Raw genomic sequence first — 16,273 nt, 5'->3', positions numbered from 1 at the left:
GTCTGCTTGAACTAGAAAAGGTTGTTGGAGCTCCTTTAGCTTCCCAGTTAAAATTGCTGTTATTGTATCCCAGATTCACTAAAATTTAAGCACTTTGGAAATGAAGATATGGTTCAATTTGCCTTCAAGAAATCTATCTCGTTCAAAGAAATTCATAAACTAAAGTCTCTAGTTGTATTAGCAGGGTTTCAGGAGCTGGCCCACTGAAGCCAAAGGTGGTACCGACACATTTTGCACCCAAAAAGGATCACATCAACAGGGAAAGTTAAGCCAGGTTCATGTTCAAATTCTGTATGATTCCCTTTGGGTCAGATATGTGACATGTAAAATACCCTGTCCAAAATGTGCTGTGCAGAGGAGTTAGGGCGCTTGGGGCTCACCCCTAGTATCTAATGGTACCTCTGCAATTCCAGGGTCTTAATCTTTGTCAAGAGTGTGGTAAAGGCTAAAGGAAAGAAGCAGTTCAACTTTAGAAAAGACAGCTGAACTTTTTCAAAACCTCAGGAAATGTTTCCTTGAGTTTTTAATTAGGCTTTGAGTTGCAACACCAGAGCTGCTGTTCAAAAAGAAGCTCAACACATTCACTATACCACTGTACACTGTGCTCATAAATATGCAGAAAATTGCTCTCTGTTTAATCTGTGTGGGCATTCAAATCTTCTGTAATACTTGCTAGAAATACTGGGCTGAATAATTATTTGCACGGCAGGAAAAGAAAGTAATTCTCACAGCAGCTGTTGCAATCTTCATAGAAAAAGCAGGAGAGTTTGTGCAGATGCTCCAGTCTTAGGAGTCATAGAGGCAGATGTATCAGAGGAAATACCAATAAATGGTTTTGCATATTTTCTTCTCACTAATCACAGCTACAGTAGCATCAATTTTCTGTCCATCGACCTTTTGTTGACCACTGTTTCCTGTAGTGCATCAACACCACCCAGCTTTTGCCTTCCATTAGCTGACAACACTGTACAGAAAAATAGCAGCATTTAAATACGCCCACATCTTTCCAAAAAGTGAATTTTGGTAATGAATGTTTATTGCAGTAAATAGGACACCAGCAGTTCCCCTATCTTCTCTACTAGGTTCATATCACAGCTAAAGAAATAGGTTGCATGTACTTGTTGTTTTTTGCCAGAGCAAGGAGGAAAGAAGCAGCTTGCTCTTGCTGAAACAGAAACTTTAAAAGTGTCCTCAAAAGTGCATAGATGGCATTTGTTTTACAGGTCTGGGCAGAGGTGCCAATATCAAGAACCTCCAAAAGGTGATGCGTGTTGGTTTGGAAATGTCCGTATGAATGACTGTTAATTTCTTCAACGTAGGATGTTAATAGTTGTATTATTATCTTCCTGTAAGCAGACAGGAGGCAACTAAATAATCAGCAAAATATAATTCCCTATTGGAGCAAAACTCAAACAATTCTTCTTTTCTTATCTACAGTAAATGATAACTCATTACCTGAAAATTACCTATTGTCAAATATATTCTGTCCTCTTATGCTGATACAGCTTCTCATGATTTCCCATTTGAAAGTATCTCACAAAACATGTATTTCAAGCAAAGATATTTGAGGGTGGTGATCTAAGTTAACTCCAGGCTCCAGAAGAGGGAGGAATTGTTAAACAAGATGCGCATGTTGGAATTCAAAACAAGAGAACAGTAGGAGAGTAGGAAGTGGGACAGGAAGAACAGAATGAGAAAGATCAGGAGGAGGGAGGACAGCTGATCCGGTGTACAAAAATGATTGCCATGCTCTCCTCTTGGTCCAAGTTCCCATTGCACTCCTGTGATGATTTCTCACACAGTGTCTTACTCACATTTTGTAAATAGAAAGAGCATTTAACACACACATGGGAAAATGTTACAGAAAAACAATTCCATGTGCATTTTCTCTTATGAGGTGAATTTGCAAAAAAGATGACACAAGTTTTAACACAAATGCTTGCCACCACATTAAATAGAAAAGTCAAAGTAATGCACTAAGTCACATAATATTTATTGCATTCTGGTAATTTTTTTCATTCTGACTCTAATGGAAAAAAAGATTAATTTGAGTTTTCAGTTTCTTTTTTTTCCTTTTTAATAGCACAAGTCAGTCCTACTGCACCTGTAAGAGAAAAGACAGGTCACAGAGCAGGAATGTCTGCAGTGGCTGTGCTGTTTCGTGCGGATTTTTTCTTTAGTCTGAGATTATTCCAGCAAAGCTCTGTCTTCTGCATGAGTGAAATTTTGCCCTATGGTAAGGATTTCTGCTGCCAACCTTAAACATCTCTCTAAGTTTTACAGAGAGGAAGAGAAGGTGGACACACAGGGAAGGACTTACTGGGAGGCAAGTGGTTAGGTGACCACACTGCTCTGCTCTTTATCAATGTTCTCTAAAGACTCAGTTTTATGGACAGATGTGTGGTTGTTTTCCATGGAGCTAGAGAAGACACATACCCAGGATGAAGCCACCATCTGCCAGGGTTGGACAGGTTCCACTACCAGCCTGATACAGCAGAATACTTTACCTGAATGACCATTATTTGAATGACCTGTATTTAACCATTTAGTCATCCAAGTGCACCATTAAAAGGACTGCACTATGTCTGCAAATATTCCTTGAGTATTTCCTTCACAGTTCATCATCACCTCTCTTTCTGAGGTTCCTTTTCAAGAAGACATTATTTTCTTCATTATCTGATCTTGTCTAAAGACTGAGAATGACTGTAAATACCGGTGTACGGTATCTTTTTGTCAAATTGTGTTTACAGGAATATTGCTGGTGCTTGCTGTCATGGCACCTCATGAGCTGTCTAAGGGACTGCTTGAAGATGTTGATGTGGACTGGAGAACTCACTGATCATTGTAAGACTTTTTAAAAATACTCATGCTCTAGAGTTCATGGTGGTGAAAGTATACCAAAAAAAAGAAATACCTAGGTCACCTGCAATCACCTGAAATAGGTTTGCTTATTCACTAGATTGAGTTAAAGGATTATTGAAAGTGAAATGCAGCACAGAATGTAGCCTTGGAAAACTATTAGCTGTGAAGTATTCACAGAGAAAATAATGTCATTGTCCTTGATCCCATTCCTGGCTCATACTCTTTCCACTTGGGAGATCCCCAGATCTCCCAGACAGGGAAGCATTAATGCAGCAGAGGTTGATGTGTTGGAAAGCATACTTTCCATGTGTTTCTCCACCGGATAAACTTGCCCAATACGACTATTTCCTCACAAGAATGCCTAAACTTCTTCTATTGCCTGTGTTGAAATTAGCTCTAAGATAAAATTGCTCGCAATAAGTAAATCTTAGATTTTTTTTCTTATGTTATTGTACTTCTTAGCACTAAATCTACAGGAGAGAGCACAGGCCACACCTGAAGTGCTACATCATTACATGTAATGATTTCCAGAAATCAGTGCTTCCTGTAAAAAGATTAAGAAGTGTGCCAGTTTTCCAACTGTTTGGATGCATACATTTTCTTTGTGGTGTGTTGGCTAGTTAATGATTGAAGAGTCAAAAAATTAGTTGCCTTTGGAAGATAGCCCACTAAAAAGGCATTTTAGTTAATAACAAAAAAGATTGTGCTTTTTCTTGTATTCTTTTAAAATACTTTCTTAAATAAGAATCCTGTAATTAGGTAAGTTTATGGAATAAAACACAGTGGAATAAAATGCCTTAAAGGCTCATAGCCAAAATCTAAAGTCACAGAATATATCTATTTTTATATCAGAAATGACTAACAGCTCAGTTCATGTCTTTACCAGATGTAGTTGTGCAGCTGAATGGGGGAAAAAACCAGATGTTCACAATATGAAAACTTCCTCTCATAGTTCATGAACTCACAAATGTGTATGGTAGGAAAGTCATCTGTTTCTATCACAAATGGGAAATGTGACCATCAAATACAGCTTGAGACCCAGGCCAGAATTTTTTTACAGCAGAACAGTTCTAGGGGCACTTCCCAGGACACAGGCAAATCCCAAGATACAGGATAATATATTTTCAATGATATTGGAGCTGGCATGATTTTCATTTACAAAAATGTATGTGTAAATGCCAGTTTCTCATACACACATCATTAAAATGTCTGTGAAAGGGTTTTTTAAAAACTCAGTTGGATTATACAATTATCATCTTTGTTACTATGGTTCAGGAGCAAAAAGGAAATTGTAATTAAAATAACTGCCCTTCCAAAGTTTCCATACACTGCCTTTTGGATAGTGTGGTCACTTGTGTGTAATAGTCAGTGACCTGAGAATTCACAAAAGTGGGCTGTGAGCAATGTTTAAATAAAATCAGCTCAGATGCAAATATGTGATTCGTAAGCAATGGGTGATTACTCCTCCTGCATGTTGCTTACTCTTCTGATTTGAAAGTAAAACCCCCAAAATTACAGAGATTGCCTCTGTTCTCATGTACTTGCAAAGAAACTTTTCCAACAGTAACATTTTGGTGATTCCACCACAGCGATATCAGGGACTTGCCTGGGCTGGAGCTGTGGCTCTCCTGCCCCAGCTGCCCTTGGCCAGACACCTCATTCTCTGTTGCTTCCAGCACCATCAAAATAAGGCCCCCCGGCTCTGCCGTCACAAGAACGCCAAAGGTGCAGAGTCGCTTCTGATGGGGTGGAGATGTTCCCCAGGACCCTGCACCTGCTTCACAGCATGCTAATCTCTGTTCTCCTGCCTGACTCTCCAGACAAGCTTGTGCTAGGTTTTTCATGCCACAGATACCGGACTCTAAAATAGAATATCCTATACTTGAGTTACCCCTTTCTTCTTGAGGTGGGTATGGGCCTGCTTTCCTGTTTCCTTTAACACATTTACTGTTAGAAGCTTAGCGGGACGAGGAGCCCGGGCCCCGGCGGGGGGAGAGAGAAACAGCCCAAACCAATATGGTTGATAAAGCAAACTCCATAAAACTCCATTTATTAGCAGTCCAAAGGTACTTATATAGTATACCAGCTTGTTAACTCCTAAGTGGCTTAAAGCTTATCAAAACACATTTCTATTTCTACATAATTGGACTTCCATTGGCAAGCTTCCATAGTCTTGTTATGATCAAAAGAATTCAGTGCTCATCTCCCTCGTTCACTCCCGGATAGTACAGCTGCAAGTTTTTCACTCCCTCTTTGTTTCTCAGGCCTGCTTGTTTTCTTCACACAGGGACTTTCCCATGGAAAGTTTTCTCACACACAAGCCTAAAACTTCCAGGCCTATTGCTTGCACAGTTCTTTTATTGATCCCAATAATTCTATTTCCCAACACATTTACCTCAGTTCCAGTTCTAGGTCACTTCTTTCTTCAGTTCCCCTGGTTCCCCTGTTATTACAGACCAATTGAATATTTTCCCCAAATATAGTACTTCTAATGCTTTACTTAAACATTTCCCTACACTATGAGGGTCTGATTTTATCTTCAACTTCCAGCTTTCTAACTTTCCTGCCCTGAAGACTTTACTGCAGGCAACAATCACATGACAGTAATGATTGCATGTCCAAAAAATCCTTGACTGAAGACAGAAGAATATAGACAGAGCTAAGCTCCCACTGGACCTGAAAGGTGATTCAAGTTCTTTCTGTACTTTTGTGAGTTTTGTTTTTCAGTAAAGTTCTCACACTGCAATAAGTCATCTATACTTCTATAGACTGGATACATTTCCATCCCTCCAAATGAGTTGGATTAAAAGTGGACTTCACAAGGGTATTAGCTGGTATGACAGATTTATATTAGTAGAAAACTAGAATAAACTTAAAAATAAATGCACAAGACAAAAAAAAAAAAAACAATTTTCAGCCCAAAGTAACATCTGCTAGGGTTTTATCTTATTAAAGGAAAATGAGAAATCCAGGTTTTAAACATGTTTTGCACATGCACAGAGCACTGCCTTTAGATACATTTTGGTTTGGAACTACCTGAGTTCTGGTCCATTATTGCCTATCTGACCTGACTTGTTTTCTATTGTATACTTAATATTTGTCACCAAAATTTTTTTTAATCAGGCAATTGCTAGTTTATCGTGTAGAAAATGTAGCTTTAAAAGGACTTTAATCACAGCATTATCATCCACAGTGGGCTGTAAAAGAGCTTTACAAAACAAACAGGCAGTGTTTCAACCAAAGTATCTATGGAAGCTCCTTTATTTGCAGAGAAAAATACCCAGAAGTTTTAATGTTTATTTGCTCTCTGGCAACATAAAGAAAATTTAAGTGGGTGTCAGTTTAAAAGAACCCCAGGAGACAGGACATTGGTTTCCCTACACAGATGTCCCTTAATCCCTGCAGGTTTTCTGTGGGAACTGGAGAAACAGGGTCTTGTTCTCCACCCACATTATATTAGTAATCTTCAGAATAAGAAATTTTGCAAAAAAAAGAAACAAATGCCTAAACCAAAACAAAACTTCAGCAAAAGCCTAGTGAAGCACACAATGAAGCCTTTCCAAGACTTGTGTTCACTTACAAAATCATTCCCTGTCTAATCTCAAAATGAATGCCCTTTCATCTCCTTCTTAAATTGAATGTCAAAGACTGAAATTTTAACACAGAGGAGAAAAACCTTAAGAAATTTCTGGTTAGAGAGAGTAATACTTGGCTTGACTTCGTAAACAGCTATCTGGGTTTACCTTATTTGTACATTGCACAGAGAGTAAAAACGTTACAGTGAGTGACTTCGTTATTATGCATTGTAAACAGGTGATACTGTTTGACTTCTGTTAAACAAATACTGTCTTTAAAAGGTTTTGTTATTTAATCAGCTTAGGAATTTATTACATTGTCATTCAAATGTGAACGTTTATGAGGTTTGCCTTCTTATTTTAAAAGATATTTTTAACATCAGTAGTTTTAGTATTTGTGGCTAGAACTGAAATTTTCAGAATATGTGAGTAGATGATCATATTGTGAGTTGTGGTACACTCATGTCTACACACACATGAGTATTTACTATTTCACATCTGAGCAAAACAAGAAAAAGGAGAAATATTTATTCAAAGAAAAAGAAAATAGAGCATTTACTTTATTGTGTGAATTAAAAATTTAAAATAACTTTAAAATGAGGCAATTTAAAAATATTATTTATGGAGTATGAAAACATGATATAAGAAACAATAAAGCTAGCAAGCTGGAAAATGTTGAAAGGGGAAGAAACAAGAATAATTTCTCTTGCAAGATTACTCAAGGTAGTCAGGAAAACTTACTAACAACTATTCAGGAAAGGCAGAGCTTGACAAATCATTCTGTTCTGTTTTAGGAAACAGGCAGATACAGCCCTTCTATAGCTAAGGGCAATCTTAGACACGAACATTTTGAAATGTCAAGATAGTCCAAATAACCTCCAGGGAAGGTATTTTTCCAAGCAGGTGCTTAGCTACCCGCATCTCTGAGGTGGCTGGTGGGCAGGAGCTGCTCATCCTGGCTCAGGAGGACTCAGAAATGCAGCCTGAAAGCATGGGGTACCTCTGAGACCCAGCAGCCACTGAGGAAGGTCCTTCTCTGCATCTCTTTCTCTGCCTCTGCTCCTGTCTCTCAGCTCTGCACAGCCCCCAACACTCACAACATCCTTCTACAATCCACTTCCAACAGCACAGCACAAAACTGTCTGGTTTGTATTTTTGCAAGTTTAGTTCTTTTGCTCAATTAGTGAGCTTCATCATCTCATGGAAGTTCAGAAGAATACCATAGCTGGCACCATGTAATTAATGAATATAAGCAGATGGGATTTTTCAGGTAAAGGTTTTGGAAGGGGGAGGCTGAGACTATCATCTTTCAGCAGGGATGGCCAGTGGGAATGCTATGACCCTCCCTCTCCTCATTCTCCTGCAGCTTCATCCTTGCTGAGAAACAACCCAAGCATGTGCTGGGCTGCACAAGAAGCACAGCTGCAGAGCTCAGACTGCAGTGTGTGGATTGTATGTATCTCACATGGCTTGCAGACACCAATTTTCAAAAATTGCTCAGCCAGCAACCCTAGAAGAATAAACTGAACATGGAATCAAGATAAAGCTCCACAGAAAATCATCCCAGACACAGTATTTGTATATGTCTGCATCTGGACATAGACTATGCCCTTCAGACCTTGCTTTCACTTGGAGTCAGTCAGTAGCTAGGAAGAGAGGGGATTTTGTGAATGAAACCGTTTTCAAACATCTATTGAGCTTTGCACTCTTTTTCTTTTTCTGCTCATATTTAACCAAGCCTTATTGTTTAAATGCACTCAAACAAACATTTACAGATGCTGACTAAACTCAGCAGGTGTAGCAAATATCTAAGTCAGTCATGCTATCTCCTACTGAAGCACGCTCAATCCTTCCTTTTGTCTCCTGCCTTCTCTGAGTGAATCACAAGCCTCTGCAGATGGCCTCTTCTCAGCATTTAAACAGGGAATTTTTCCAGTTACAGGGACCCAGTAATTTCACAGCAGTTTTAGGAGAGAAATGTTGGAATCACATTGTCCAGAGCAGGAATGAGCATTACAATATCCATGAGCAGAGACTCAAAGAAAAAAGGAGTCCTCCTCAGCCTTCTGGAAATTTTCCATATTGTCCCATTATGTCAAGAGCCTGATTTCAGTGCCCAAAAAACTTCAAAATGTGGTTGGTAAAAGTAACTACATGGATGTAACAAGATTTGCTCAGACATTTGACATACCATTCCTATTGACAGCTGTTTGTTTAGACTTGTCCAATAAAACCATCTAATATGTGATTTATTGATACAGCATAGCGTTAGCCTTCCATTTGGGGCTAAAGCAGGAGGTTTTATGCAGCGTTTACAGTGAGTTGCAGCCATTCTTCCCAGTACTGAATATTCACATCAATTAACTGGAAAAATCATGGTAAATAAAACTTGCAGACAACAATGGGCAGAGGGGTGAATGTCAGCAAAGACAGTCTGGGAAGGTTGAAGCAAAGTGTATTGAGATACACTATGCTAAATATGTCTAGAGACAATGAATGTCAACCCCATGCCCAGCATAATAGACTGAATCTTGGAAAGCAGTGACACTCAAGAAGAAGTAGCATCAAAGTGGACAACTAAACAAATCCTCGTGTTCTGACTTAACAAACCCTTATGCTGATGCTAATAACATACATGTAGGGCCAAAATAAGAGTCAGTAAAATTTAACTCTGAGTCTCTCATCGATATGAATGATACGGAAACAATTCATTCCAGTCCAGTAGCCTCATTTTATATGGGTATGGAAAGTGAAAAAAAAGGCACAAGCATGTATATTTTAAAAAATTTTTTGAATTAGAGAGGTAATAAATTCAGTTTGTTCACTGAAAAGAGGTGACTTGAATACTGTGCACAAATATCTCCCACATAAAAGGAAGAAATGCATATTGCAGATTTTTTAGCCTTGTGGAAAATTCATAAGAAGAACAAGTGCCTGGAAGAAGAAGCCAGGGAAATTTAAATGAGGCATGCTAAAGCAGCCTTACATGAACATTAGATGTTATTAGATGAACAACTAGAATGAGTTGCTTTTGAAGGTCGTGTTCTTATAGTCGCACTTTTCCTTCAAATAAAGAATTGATGATCTTCAGCAGGATAGGCTGTAATTACATTCAAGTCAGACATTAGTAATTGTCAGAACACTGGGTTAACGGGTGTTTAGCAGGTCATGAGACAGTATCTGATGGCCCTTCCTGCTTTAAACTCCTTGAATATGTGCACAAAGTTGAACACAGTGGCTTGCTTTTCTAAGTTTACCTTCCAGTAATTTTTAGCTGCTTTATCTTAAAGTTTTTTACACAGAGTGTCTGGCATGGCCAAATGTCTTTGAAAGTGATACAGTTGTATGCAGACACCTGAACATATAACTAACCTGTAGGTGCCAAAAAAATCTTGCATGTTTCAAGATCGAGACATCATTAAATATCTTTAGAGAAGGAATGTTACAGGAAATGTGACTTGTAACCATTAATTCTGAATTTTTCTGTCTTGTCACACATATAGAAACACCTCTGGAAGGTAAGGAACTCTCATGGATCCATTCTAGACTCTTCCCCATGTTGCAGCCCTTATCTGCATTTATATATTACTTTTGAAAGGAAAAAAATGAATTTGTGAATTTGAATAAAATATTTACTGCATTCAACCTTTCAGATACTGCAATACATGTTCTTAAAAAATGGCAGGGCTTATGTGTGCACTTCCTTGTGGGTGGTAGAAATGGGACAAGGGAGATGCTGCAGCCTCACCCCAGCACCCGAAAAATATTTGCTTCCTTTCCTACCAGAACTCCCAGTGGCAACTTCACCTGTTCTCACTTTGTCTGAAATATTCACGAGGATTCACAGGCTTCCCTTTTACATGAGTTTTGAATTCCTGATCATAAGGTCAGTGTTCTTTGCTAATCTATTCTGTCTGCATTTCGATACAGGTTGACTCACACTTTCCTATTTGAAATCAGTGTTCTGCCACAACCATCTGCTTCATTATTTTCTTCTGCTTCATAAATATGAAAGAGACAAAATAACTCAAAAAATAATGCTAAAGCAAAAGGAGAGATTGCCCTAGATTATTCTGTAAGACTCATCATGAAATATTAAAGTAGAAATTTAGGGCCACTCTGATTTATTATATCCAACCAGCCATTTTCAGGATAGTGCCTTAACATAACTGTCAATGAGCTGACTTATATTAGTTGATATCAATTGACTCAAATATATTTTAAAATGCAGCTTACTGCCTTGATATACTATCCTGCCTATGCCTATGCTTTGTCTATAGTGAGGCATTGACTGTACTGAGACTTTCTGTTCCTCAGCTACACATCAGTGCTAACATGTTTAGCAGCATCCTTGTGTTACAGGCGAGTCTCAGGGGGGTGTGCCTGTCTGGGGTCACTGATTTCCTCAGGGCCAGGATCTCACTCTGTTAATGAGAGTTTACATCTGGCATTACTGTTGAACATGGTTGCTGATGTGGAGGTTTCCCTGTCCTCTCATTTCTTGACAGACTGGGGCAGGCTCTGGTGCCAGCAGCCAGGATTTTCACAGGAAGTTCTCAGTACAAAGCACTGCTTGAGTGAAGAACAAATCTGGCTATGGAGTTGTGATGTACATGCAATTTGTGAACCAAAATTTGAATTTCATGGGTTGCCTTTCCTTGTTATTTCAAAATTAGAAGAGCAAGGTAATAAATAGCTAGTTAATAAATAAAATAGGTCGTAGTGTCATTCATAAGCCACATATATATGCATGTCAGAATTTACCTGCAAGATTTTCAGGGAACTTGAATTCAGTTCTATTACTCCTAAACTTATTTGCAAGACTAAACTGTTGATGACAGAAGGAAACAGAAGAGTTTTTGCTTCATTTTAATTTATTCCTTACATCTGATGCTGTTCTTCACTATCTTGCACATTGGTTTTAGCACAATTAGAGAAATTCTGTATTTATTGAGAATTTTTCTTTTATTTCAGTGGCTCATAATTCTAATTCATACTGTGCAAAGAAATATAGGTATAATGGATTATTTTAGAAGTGACCCTCAGTATATGCAGAGCAGCATAACAAATTCACTTTTACTGAATTCCTAAATTTAGCAAATGCAAAACCATAAGAAACATCCATTTATATATGCTGACATGAAAAAAATTATGGAGAATAAGATTGTTCTGGTCCCAAAGAAGTAAAAAATCTCTCTTAGTAGAATTTATCTCCATCCCTTCCTTTTGAAGAAAAGGTTTTTGACTGTTCTTCACCAGAAAGACTTCTTGGGCTAGGTTACTGAGTATGGAGCTCTAATGGATGGATGGGTTATCTCTTGGCTCATGGTTTCATAAATTGGTATATGCATATATATGTACCTATATATGTATGCATAGACATATATATGTATATACCAATTGTTGATAGATATCCGTGTTTGTTGGGCTTCTCTGTTGTTTTCTGTAGCTGTGTAAACTTAACATTGCATGCAGAATAGAACAGTCAGTGTTCTGAGCTCAGGAGTTGAGATCTATTGGTTTTACACAGTATTCACATGCAGTCTTCTTCCTACAACTGACATTCATTATGTTCATCCTACGCACCCTCTAAAAGAAAGGTTTGCTCCCTTCATGAGCACTGGGAAAATTTTTACTAGGAAATTCTTAATCATGTAGGACAAGCAGGTATCAAAATTATAAAAAAGGAAAGCATTTGAGGGTGGTCATATCACTGATTTCCAGGATGCCCTACAAGTATTTCTGTTCAGGATGGGAAAAGATCAAAATGCCATTTACATGACTGATGTTAAACCTTCTATCTTGTAGTCTTGTAAATTAATTGCTGCCTCACAGGCACTTCATGTCATGAAAACATTTTACATTCAATGGGAATAGTTGCACATTTAACTTCAAACTTACAACCTCTCTCGGATATTAGCTTGTCAGGTCCACACAAGAACTGTAGAAATGTCAGAAGAGTTGGCTCAGGATAGAGCTTTCATGCACCACAAACTATTCCATCTTGTCTGTAGTCTCTACTGCAGATATTGAATCAAAATTTCTCATAGTTCAGGTAAACCCAGATACCTGACAATCACTGAAGAATGTTTAGCTTGCTTGAGCAAGACTTCTGGGTAGTATTACAAAATGAGGAGCTATTACATTGTACTACTGCCAGCTTGCTCTATTGCTTTTAAATTGGTTTTGTATGCACAAATAGCTACAGAGCTAGGGCATGTTCCTCAAACAGATAGCTATTTAATCTCTTTTAAATTAAAAAGAAGGCTGTGAAGTTGGTTTTATTTTTGAATCATTGTGGTAATGAATGCTTGCAAGGAGATAAAGGCTCTGGTAATACAAGCATAAGTAATGCCCAAGTGATTGAATTCACTGACTTTACAACATTCTTGCAGGTTACAGAACCACTTGGCATTAAGATCGTCATTGCTTTTAGGGTCTGCTGAGAAATGTGTTAAAACACCTTACATTTTAAGTCAGTTTCAGACGTTTGTAATTCAAAATCAATGAAAAGGATTTCCCCATTTTCTGCCTCGTTCTTTAATTACCAACGATCAGATGATGTGTGGGGCAGGTTAAACAAAGCAAAGTGAGGCAAACCTGATAGATACATGGCATCTGGGGACAATCTGCTGGCAATTGCTGAAGGATTCACCCTTCATGAGCTTAAGGTAGCATTTTCTTTATTTGGCAAGGACTATTTCACAATGACAAAGCCTTTACAAATAGAACTGGTTGACTCAAGTAATGTACTAGTGATCTCTTGATCACAACAGAAACTTGATTTTGCATACTGTATTTTGCTACTGAAACAATTACTGCCTGATTAAAATACATGCAGAGAACTGATGCAAAAATCAATTGTGAAGTAGTGGTTTATTCTCAATATTTACTGAAAAGCTTTTTCTTGGAATTTGGTGATTTATCACTTCAAATATGTCTTTATCTTAAAAATTATTATGGCATGGGAACTGCAGCCAATTTTAAATCATATGTAATTTCTTAAATCTGTGATTCAGTTTATTATGTTTATAGCATGATTGCTTGAAAATTATTTCATTTGATTAAGCTTTGCATTTTCCAATTTATGTTTTACATTTAATAAGATTAACCCCTTTTTTTTTAAACTTTCCCAACCTAAATTTAAAAGGCAAAATGATGTATTTGTAATTCAAATCTGGTATTTCTGATTATCGCTATACTGCTTCTCCATAACAACTTGATAATATCATGTGTGTGATAATTCTGAAATATTTGCGGGCTAAATGTCTCTGAAAACATACATTAAATAGGAACCTGGTGCTACCACCATTATTGCAGTAAAATCTTCTTGTTAAATGTTTCCAATAAATCAGTCAATGAGGCGGTTATTTAATTCCTATGATCTAATGTCTTCTGCTACTTTTAATTAAAAATGTACCTAATCATGTAAACATTATTATGAGCAAAACATTTTCTACTTATGAGTTTTTAAGTGTCAGAAAACACATCTGGAACTTTGCTTAATAGATGATAGAAGTCTCCAAATTTGCCAAGAACAAAAATATAGACAGCAAATTTCAGGAAAAGGATGGGTTCTTGTGTTTACTGGAAGCAGTTGATAGAGGTGATAACATACTGAAGCCTTCATTTAACCACCAGCAGTAGACCATTAATTTAGCAAGGTAAGTGCTTTCAGAGAAGTCTAGATATTCTGGAATTCCAAGTGACCTGATTTCTACATCTTCGGCATTTTCTATACAAAAAGTTCCTTACAAAACCTGCAATATAAGGTAGCATTTAATGACTACATCTGCAGAGAATTGAGAAGCTATTACTCAGTCCTGAGAGACTTTTACTGGTGACACCAAGTCAGAAGACAACGCTGACTTCCCCCAAGATTGACTAACCACTGCAGCTTTTGTTCAGGGACATAGATGTACTGAAATGTGTTAGTCTGGAAGTGTGCTCCAGTGGGACATTAAAAACCCAAACTAAGGGAAAGAACTGGGTTTTGCCACAGCTGTTGTGCATCAGAGCTCCAGCTCCCTGCTGTCTCCTGGAGCCGTGGCAGTAGCTAGGTAAGTGTTGGGGCTGGTTGAAGGTGAGGGTTTGAAGCAAGATGTTGAATCCACACCAAGCAATTCATCGTGGTATAGAGATACCTCAACTAGCAGAAAAACTGGCCTATAGAGGTAGAGGAAATGGTGACTTGGAGAAGCCAACATGGAACTATATTTATTTTTCTATGTTTTAGTCTTTGAGGTATTACAAAAGTTGTATTTGCTGCTAAAAGAAAAACTGGATCTTTGTTGAATGCTGCCCTTAACCTGGCTGCTGGTCCTACTGTGGTCAGTGAGGACTGTGCCAAGGTTTCTTTTACTTTGCTATAAGGATGAGCTCTGTGAAGTTGAGAGGGCAAGCAGGCTGCCTGTTGTCAAGAATCAGCAGCACAGCTAGATCAAAAGAATTATCTGGCTGGGCTTTGCCTGCAAGGACCACCCCACCATAAAAGGAGGCACAGATCCATCACACTCAGCATCTGGATTTTACAGTAAGTGCTTGAACTAAGATTTACATTTCTCTAAGGCTTCTGTACAACTAATAGATGAGAGAGACATGTCCAGAGTGTGATTTAGCTATTTCAATAAATTAGCTAACCCAGATCCAAGCAATTCTCATGTTCAGTCAAATGACATTCATGTAGGTCTTGAAGAAGTCAGGATTAAAAAAAAAAAGATAGTAAAATAAGGTTCCTAAATATCCTTTCAATTTTTTTTCCTGTTCTTTCTACAAATTCTCATTTAAGTAATTGTTTACATGTGATGTCTTTTATCAGCTAAGGGTAACAGCTTTTACACCACTGAAAATTTGTCTGAAGAAGACTTAGTTAAGGTCTATTAATAATTTGAGAAATATTTTGAATGGACTATTCAACAGATGATTATTCCATTATTATATTCATTGTTAGTTGTTCTTTCACTCTCCTGAACAGAAGACCTTATGTTGTTAACTAATGTTCATTTTGTAAAGACATTGAATTCTTGGTCCTCAAATTGGAGGGGAGTAGTAAAAATAAAAATTGGTTAAACCTAGCAGAAATAATAGAATTTTCATTTAGATACTGTTTAGATTGCATTGTGACTGACTGCACAATACTGTCTCTGTGCAAATGATGTTTAATATTTAACTAGAAAATGTTAAGAAATTTCAAATTTGGCTTGTAAAACTCAGTGTTTTGGGAGCAACTTCTAAAACACCATTTGATAATCCACAATTTTATTCCTGGATTAATAATGCATCAGCACTGTTTCTGAGTGAAAAAATAGAGCTTTGTTCAAAGTGCTGATAGGCAGCACGGCAGGGGGAGTGTTGTCAGACTTAAAGCACACAACTTTATCAAACAGAGAGTAAACCCATGTTGTTACTGTTCCATGCAGGAATGTCACAATGGGAACATCTGTTTAGAGAAAGGCATCTTAAGGGCACCAAAAAAGCTTTATACACCAGCTTTAAAGTGAAGCTGCATTTAATTTAAAGGCCTGTTTGGTTTTCTAGAGCAGCTCTTAATCTGTTTCTATGGGATACTTTCCTGATACACTGCAGAGTGTTTTCTGCCTACACTTAGTTATATTTGTGTTCACTGTGAGGATAGCAGGGAAAAGATTAGAAAGTATTGGGTTCTGCAGGCAAACAGTGAAACAAATTCTTGAGTTCATATACATAGTCAGAGAATGACATCCCTTTTTCAGCATAAAATTTCAGCTTCTCTGCAGTTCCTGAGGAGTGCTCTTTTGACTGGGTTATGACAGTTCTGGTCCTCATGACTGTCTGTAACAGGAGCCATCAAGGTGTTC

Source organism: Aphelocoma coerulescens, chromosome 7, assembly GCF_041296385.1.
Source record: "Aphelocoma coerulescens isolate FSJ_1873_10779 chromosome 7, UR_Acoe_1.0, whole genome shotgun sequence".
NCBI lineage: Eukaryota > Metazoa > Chordata > Aves > Passeriformes > Corvidae > Aphelocoma > Aphelocoma coerulescens.
The sequence above is the reverse complement of the archived record's forward strand: the minus strand, read 5'-3'. Positions refer to the sequence as shown.